General features: G+C 49.1%; 1 long non-coding RNA gene across 1 annotated transcript; it reads left to right on the plus strand.

Annotated features, from left to right (window-relative positions):
• The first annotated feature begins 3,869 nt into the window (after positions 1-3,869).
• LOC123115809 (uncharacterized) lies at positions 3,870-5,716 on the plus strand. Its single transcript, XR_006456751.1, has 2 exons — positions 3,870-3,966; positions 5,589-5,716. It is a non-coding gene; the product is annotated as an uncharacterized lncRNA (long non-coding RNA).
• Positions 5,717-8,900: the final 3,184 nt, after the last annotated feature.

The raw sequence follows: 8,900 nt of genomic DNA on the forward strand, positions 1-8,900 counted from the left end.
ATATGTTCCGTGATGTTTCAAAAAACATTTTTTGTAGTCCCGGTTCTAAGCCATAAAGCATGGTGCACAAAACTATCAAGTAGTCATCATATTGAGCTAGCCAAACATTCATAACGTCTGCATCTGCTCCTGCAATAGGTCTGTCACCTAGCGGTGCATCAAGGACATAATTCTTCTGTGCAGCAATGAGGATAAACCTCAGATCACGGACCAAGTCCGCATCATTGCTACTAACATCTTTCAACTTAGTTTTCTCTAGGAACACATATAAAAACATAGGGAAGCAAAAACATAAGGAAGCAACAACGCGAGTTATTGATCTACAACATAATTTGCTAAATACTACCAGGACTAAGTTCATGATAAATTAAAGTTCAATTAATCATATTACTTAAGAACTCCCACTTAGATGGACATCCCTCTAATCATCTAAGCGATGACGTGATCCAAATCAACTAAACCATGTCCGATCATCACATGAGATGGAGTAGTTTTCAATGGTGAACATCACTATGTTGATCATATCTACTATATGATTCACGCTCGACCTTTCGGTCTCAGTGTTCCAAGGCCATATCTGTATATGCTAGGCTCGTCAAGTTTAACCTGAGTATTCCGCGTGTGCAACTGTTTTGCACCCGTTGTATTTGAACGTAGAGCCTATCACACCCGATCATCACGTGGTGTCTCAGCACGAAGAACTTTTGCAACGGTGCATACTCAGGGAGAACACTTATACCTTGAAATTTAGTGAGGGATCATCTTATAATGCTACCGTCAATCAAAGCAAAATAAGATGCATAAAGGATAAACATCACAAGCAATCAATATAAGTGATATGTTATGGCCATCATCATCTTGTGCTTGTGATCTCCATCTCTGAAGCACCATCGTGATCACCATCGTCACCGGCGCGACACCTTGATCTCCATCATAACATCATTGTCGTTTCGCCATCTATTGCTTCTACGACTATCGCTACCGCTTAGTGATAAAGTAAAGCAATTACAGGGCGCTTGCATTTCATACAATAAAGCGACAATCATATGGCTCCTGCCAGTTGTCGATAACTCGGTTACAAAACATGATCATCTCATACAATAAAATATAGCATCACGTCTTGACCATATCACATCACAACATGCCCTGCAAAAACAAGTTAGACGTCCTCTACTTTGTTGTTGCAAATTTTACGTGGCTGCTACGGGCTGAGCAAGAACCGTTCTTACCTACGCATCAAAACCACAACGATAGTTCGTCAAGTTAGTGCTGTTTTAACCTTCTCAAGGACCGGGCGTAGCCACACTCGGTTCAACTAAAGTTGAAGAAACTGACACCCGCCAGCCACCTATGTGCAAAGCACGTCGGTAGAACAAGTCTCGCGTAAGCGTACGCGTAATGTCGGTCCGGGCCGCTTCATCCAACAATACCGCCGAACCAAAGTATGACATGCTGGTAAGCAGCATGACTTGTATCGCCCATAACTCACTTGTGTTCTACTCGTGCATATAACATCTATGCATAAAAACAGGCTCTGATACCACTGTTGGGGAACGTAGTAATTTCAAAAAAAAATCCTACGCACACTCAAGATCATGGTGATGCATAGCAACGAGAGGGGGAGTGTATCTTCATACCCTTGAAGATCGCTAAGCAGAAGCATTTATCAACGCGGTTGATGTAGTCGTACTCTTCACGATCCGACCGATCCAAGTACCGAACGCACGACACCTCCGAGTTCTACACACGTTCAGCTCGATGACGTCCTCGCCTTCTCGATCCAGCAAGACGGGCGAAGTAGTAGATGAGTTCCGGCAGCACAACGACGTGGTGACGGTGTTGGTGAAGAACAATCTCTGCAGGGCTTCGCCTAAGCACTACGGAAACTATGACGGAGGATAAACTAGAGGGGACGGGGTTGCCGACACACGGCTTGGTGTTTCTTGATGTGTCTTTGGTGCTAGCCCTGCCCCTCTATTTATATGTTGAGTCTTGGGGTCGAAACTTTGAGTAAAAGCCTTCACAAAGTCGGTTTCACCCGAAAGGCAAGAGTCCTTCTCGAACTCCAGGGCCATACGCCAGGGTACCCGGCGTCTGGGTCCAGACGCCGGGTACCCGACGTCTGGACCCAGACGCCAGGGACCCTGTCGTATGGCCCCTGGACTCCGCAAAACTTCCTTTTGCGCTTTCCAAAAGCCTTGTGGGCTTTCCCATTTGGCCCAAATAACGTGTTCTCGTACCCAAACATTTCGAGAAACATCCAGAACCCCTTCCGGTGAATTCGGGAACCCTTCCGGAGACCAAACACTATTATCCCATATATCAATCTTTATCTCCGGACCATTCCGGAGTTCCTCGTCATGTCCGTGATCATATCCGGGACTCTGAACAACATTCGGTCACCAACATACATAACTCATATAATACTATATCGTCAACGAGCATTAAGCGTGCGGACCCTACGGGTTCGAGAACTATGTAGACATGACCGAGACACTTCTCTGGTCAATAACCAATAGCGGAACCTAGATGCCCATATTGGTTCCTACATATTCTATGAAGATCTTTATCGGTCGAACCGCATAACAACATACGTTGTTTCCTTTGTCATCGGTATGTTACTTGCCCGAGATTCGATCATCGGTATCATCATACCTAGTTCAATCTCGTTACCGGCAAGGCTCTTTACTCGTTCTGTAATACTTCATCCCGCAACCAACTTATTAGTCACAATGCTTACAAGGCTTATAGTGATGAGTATTACCGAGTGGGCCCAGAGATACCTCTCCGACAATCGGAGTGACAAATCCTAATCTCGAAATACGCCAACTCAACAAGTACCTTCGGAGACACATGTAGAACTCCTTTATAACCAACCAGTTACGTTGTGACGTTTGGTAGCACACAAAGTGTTCCTCCGGTAAACGGGAGTTGCATAATCTCAATCATAGGAACATGTATAAGTCATGAAGAAAGCAATAGCAACATACTAAACGATCAAGTGCTAAGTTAACGGAATGGGTCAAGTCAATCACATCATTCTTCTAATGATGTGATCCCGTTAATAAAATGACAACTTATGTCTATGGTTAGGAAACTTAACCATCTTTGATTAACGAGCTAGTCAAGTAGAGGCACACTAATGACACTATGTTTGTCTATGTATTCACACATGTATTATGTTTCCGGTTAATACAATTCTAGCATGAATAATAAACATTTATCATGAAATAAGGAAATAAATAATTAACTTTATTATTGCCTCTAGGGCATATTTCCTTCACTGCAAGGCTCCGCCGGCCAACCCACGACGCCAACCGCCATCGCCGCCACGCCTGCGCCCCGATCTACACCGCGGCACCACCCGTCGAGGCACACCGTCGCCGAAGACCACCGCCCGAGCCGGGAAACCGTGAGGGAAGGAAGAAGGGGCCTGCCACCACCGGCCTCGCCACGGCGCCGCGCGGGCAACGCCCGGCCGCGCCAGCCGGCAGGAGGAGGAGTGGAAGGCGGGGGCTAGGCGGCGAGGGGAGGGAGGGCCGCCCCGCAGTTACATCCAAGTTTCCACAGAATTATTTTCGGGAGTACCTAGAACTCATCTAGATGAGATATAATTTGGTCTCATTCACTTTGAAAACAAGAACAGATGCACCCACGTCAGCACACACGCATCTTATAGCGTCACATTCAATGGCTATAAAAGGTGAACGAGACCAAATTATATCTCATCTACTCCCTTTGTTCGAAATTAATTGTCTCGAAAATGGATGTATCTAGGGAGTAGATGAGTTCTAGCAAAACTGATTATTTTCGGATTTTGTTAAACTTTTAAATATGGTTTTCCATTTTAAAAAAAGGGCACCATAGCCCGAGCACATCAACTTCGCATTCGTCTAGATGCTCTTATCTCCTCCAGGGTGAAGGGGGCGACGAGGGCGGCGCCGTCGACGCGCGGCTCACCGGCAGGTGAAATCTTTCTCCGCTTCCCACTCTCATCGCCGCCATCGCCGTCCCACTCTGCCTTACCGCGTTCCGGTGACATTCGGCCGGAATGGGGAAGAAACGCGCCTCAATCTGCAACGAAGACGACGGGACGGGAGCGCAGAGGCCCATCCTTTCCCCACTCGCCGCCTGCAGGCAGGAATCGAGCGGCTGGGCGTCCCTCCCCGCTGACCTAGCCCACCTCATCGCCCGGCGGGTGTTCAACGGCGGGCTGGTGGACTACATCGCCTTCCACGCCGTCTGCTCCGACTGGCGCGCCAGCACATCCAATCCGGCCAGGGCCAACCTGAGCGTGCGGCAGTCTCTCCTCCGCCCTCGCGGGTGGGTCGCGCTCTGTAACGGCGACGCGGCGCCCCCGGACGAGGACGGCGGGATCAGCTTCTTCGACACGCGCACAGCCAGGCGCCTGCGCGTCAGCCTTCCCGACCTCCGCCACCACATGGCGTCATCCTGCTGCACAAGCGCACCACCGCCGTGCGCGTGGTCCACCCCTTCACTTCCGACACGGTCGACCTCCCGCCCCTCGCTCCCGCCTTCCACCGGGCGGTCAAGGACCGCAGCTGTATGCTCACCATGAGCGCCTTCGTCTGCGATGTACCCGAGACCTCCTCCATTGCAGTTGTGGCTCATTTCCCCGGTACACCCGTGGTGCTCTGCTCGCAGCCAGGCCACCAAGGTTGGGAGGTCAGCCACCATGGGCTGGAGCTCGCAAACATCTTGCCCTTCCAAGGCCGGCTCTACGCCACCTTGAGGACAGGGTCGTGCGTCCCCAAACGGGTCGTCATGGTTTACCCTCCGGACACTTCTTTCATGACCCACCATGAGCTCCATTCATCCTGCGACCTCCTCGTGGAGTGCTGTGGGCGTATGCTGCTTGTGCAGCAGCATCTAACTCTCCAGCGTAGTGCCAAGTTTTGGCAAAATTTCGAATACAATATCTTTGAGGTGGACCTGAGCCTCCGGAAGCTGATTCCGGTAAACTGCCTTGGCAACTGGGCTTTGTTCCTCAACACTGACCGATGCCTGTCTGTCTCGGCCAAGGACCTGCCATCTATCCATGGCAACTCGGTTTATTTCTCTCTGCCACTCTACCCGGCCGTGCTACACTCTCTAGCCAGTGGTGTGTCGGAGGAGCTATCGGCGTCCTGCCAGATACATGACACAAGAAGGATTCGGCCATCCGTGCGGCCCTTCACCCTTGCTCATCATCTTCTCACATACTGCCATCATAATGAGTGGACAAGGGGACTCATGTTTCACGAGTACCACCTGATACCTGAATCCTTTGAGGAATTGCACAAGAAAATAGAGGCGCAAGATTCTCAATTGCAGATTCCACGCGCTGGAGCCGGAGCTGCAAACTCCAAACTTTTGTCTTCTTCGTAATCGGAATTTATATATGAAAAACTGAAAGTGTTTATCGATGTACTTGTATCTTCTCTGTGACAAAGATTTATCGATGTTAGTGTTTAAATTCCTCCCTGTGTATTGGTATGCATGTGCCTTCTCCATAACAAGAGTTTATCTATGCTGAAGTGTTTGAATTCTTCCCTGTGTGTCGGTTTGACATTGTCTTCTCCATACAGATCTTAAGATGTCCGAATTCTTCAATGTGCATCGATTTGCCACTCCGATGTTAAAAGTGTCTGAATTCTTCCAAGTATGTTGATGTGTCTGCGTCTTCATCATAGTAAGAATTTATCCTCCCACGCATCAAAAAAATTTGTCCTCCCACCAAATAAATGAATTAATCTATTTTGAAGTGTTTGTATATCTTTTCATGTATATGTAAGTGTCTGTTAACGGCAATGTAGTCTGCCTTAAACTATTTTGTTTTTGGCTAACTAAACTTGCTTGTCATTTTGGCTAACTAAAGATCTTAAAATGTCTGAATTCTTCAGTGTCCATATATTTGCCTGTGTCTTCTTCACTCCCATGTTTAAGTTTTTGAATTTTTCCTAGTTAATGTGTCAATCATAGTGATTATTTATCTATGTTCAATTGTTTATATTTTTTTTTCATGTATATGTAAGTGCATGTTCATCGCACTGTAATTGTATTCTTATAAACTCTCTCTGAGGGAGTCCTGGACTAGGGGGTGTCCGGATAGCCGAACTATCATCGTTGGCCAGACTCCAAGACTATGAAGATACAAGATTAAAGACTTCGTCCCGTGTCCGGATGAGACTTTCCTTGACGTGGAAGGTAAGCTTGGCAATACGGATATGTAGATCTTCTACCATTATAACCGACTCCGTGTAACCCTAGCCCTCTCCGGTGTCTATATAAACCGGATGGTTTTAGTCCGTAGGACGAACAACAATCATACCATAGGCTAGCTTCTAGGGTTTAGCCTCCTTGATCTCGTGGTAGATCTACTCTTGTAATACCCACATCATCAATATCAATCAAGCAGGACGTAGGGTTTTACCTCCATCAAGAGGGCCCAAACCTGGGTAAAACATCGTGTCCCTTGTCTCCTATTACCATCCGCCTAGACGCACAGTTCGGGACCCCCTACCCGAAATCCGCCGGTTTTGACACCGACATTGGTGCTTTCATTGAGAGTTTCTCTGTGTCGTCACCGATAGGCTCGATGGCTTCTTCGATCATCAACAATGACGCAGTCCAGGGTGAGACATTCCTCCCCGGACATATCTTCGTATTCGGCGGCTTTGCACTGCGGGCCAATTCGCTTGGCCGTTTGGAGCAGATCGAAAGCTACGCCCCTGGCCGTCAGGTCAGATTTGGAAGTTTGAACTTCACGACTGACATCCGCGGGACTTGATCTTTGATGGATTCGAGCCACAACCGAGCGCGCCGCACTGTCGCGATGGGCATGATTTAGCTCTGCAGCCGGACAATACCCTGGAGACCGCACACGAGTCCGCTCCGATCTTCAATTCGGAGCCGACTGCGCAGATCGAGGACGGGTGGCTAGACACCGCCTCGGGGGCTGCAACCTCTACGTCGATAGAGCCGAACACTGACCTTGCCCCTCTTGAAGCTCGTGACTTCGAGGTGCCGGACTCCGAACCTCCCGCACCCCCTCCAATCGAATCCGATTGGGCGCCGATTATGGAATTCACCGCTGCGGACATCTTTCAACACTCACCTTTCGGCGACATCTTGAGTTCGCTAAAGTATCTCTCATTATCAGGAGAGCCTTGGCCGGACTACGGTCAGGACGGCTGGGATGCGGACGACAAAGAAATTCAAAGCCCACCCACCACCCACTTAGTAGCCACTGTCGACGATCTAACCGACATGCTAGACTTCGACTCCGAAGACATCGACGATATGGACGACGATGCCGGAGACGACCAAGAACCAGCGCCTACTGGGCACTGGAAAGCCACCCCAACTCACGACGTATACATGGTGGATACACCAAAAGGAAGCGATAACGAGGAACAACGGGACGTGGCGAAGGACAACTCCCCCAACAAACAACCAAAACGGCGACGCAAGCGCCGCCCGAAGTCCCGCCTCAATAAAAACGGCACTCATACTGACCCGACCCTAGAGTAGGGCGAAGCAGTGGACGACGAACATGCCACCAAGCAACCATCCGAACAGGATGAACTGGACAAGCAACCCATCCCCGGCGAAAACAAGAGCCCATACGATCTCACGCCGAACACATCACCGGAGCATAAGAACCTTTATAAAAGGCTCGTCGCCACTGCAAGATGTTTGAAAAAGCAAAAGCGGAAGCTCAAAACAGCGGAGGACGCACTCAGAATAAGATGGAGCAAAATACTCAATACCGCAGATAAATATGGTGCTAGTCACCAGGCAAAGAGCTACCCGAAGCGCAAGCTGTTGCCCGAATTTGACAAGGAGGCCGTAGAGCCCCCACAGTCAAAAAAGAAAGAGGCCGCCTGGCCGGATAGACGACCAGATGATAGGCTAAGAGCGGCAAGGGGCGCCGCACAAAAGCTGGCACACGATCCACATAAAGATCCGCGCAAAAAGAATGACCCGGTCAGGTCCATCTATGGGCCAAAAAAGAAGACTCCAGGAAGCAACACAACCCGCCGAGTGTTTGAAGACAACGGCACAACCAAATACAGGGGCGCCGCACACCCACTATGTTTCACCGACGAGGTACTGGATCATGAATTTCCAGCGGGATTCAAACCCGTAAATATAGAGGCATATGACGGAACAACAGACCCCGGAGTCTGGATTGAGGATTATATCCTACACGTACATATGGCCAGAGGAGACGATCTCCATGCCATAAAATACCTACCCCTCAATCTCAAAGGGCCAGCTCGGCATTGGTTCAAAAGCCTCCCAGAAAATACCATTGGAAGTTGGGAAGAGCTCGAGGATGCGTTTCGAGCAAATTTTCAGGGGACTTATGTCCGCCCTCCGGATGCAGACGATTTAAGTCACATAACTCAACAGCCCGGAGAGTCAGCACGCAAATTCTGGAACAGGTTCCTCACCAAAAAGAACCAAATAGTCGACTGTCCGGACACCGAAGCCTTAGCAGCCTTTAAGCACAACGTTCGAGACGAATGGCTCGCCAGACACCTCGGCCAGGAAAAACCAAGAACAATGGCCGCACTAACAAGCCTCATGACCCGCTTTTGCACGGGGGAAGATAGCTGGCTGGCAAGATGCAGCACCAGCGACCCCAGTACATCCGAGGTCAGGGATGGAAATGGAAAATCACGACGCAGAAAAGATCAGCGCCGGAATAAGGAAAATGGCCCAAATAGCACGGCGGTCAACGCCGAGTTCAAAAGCTCTCGGCCGAATAATAAAACACTGCCTCTTAAGGATAACAGTGATGAGCTATCCAACCTAAATAAAATCTTGGATAGGATATGTCAAATCCATAGTACCCCCGGGAAGCCTGCAAACCATACCCACAGAGATTGTTG

Source organism: Triticum aestivum, chromosome 5B (assembly GCF_018294505.1).
Source record: "Triticum aestivum cultivar Chinese Spring chromosome 5B, IWGSC CS RefSeq v2.1, whole genome shotgun sequence".
NCBI lineage: Eukaryota > Viridiplantae > Streptophyta > Magnoliopsida > Poales > Poaceae > Triticum > Triticum aestivum.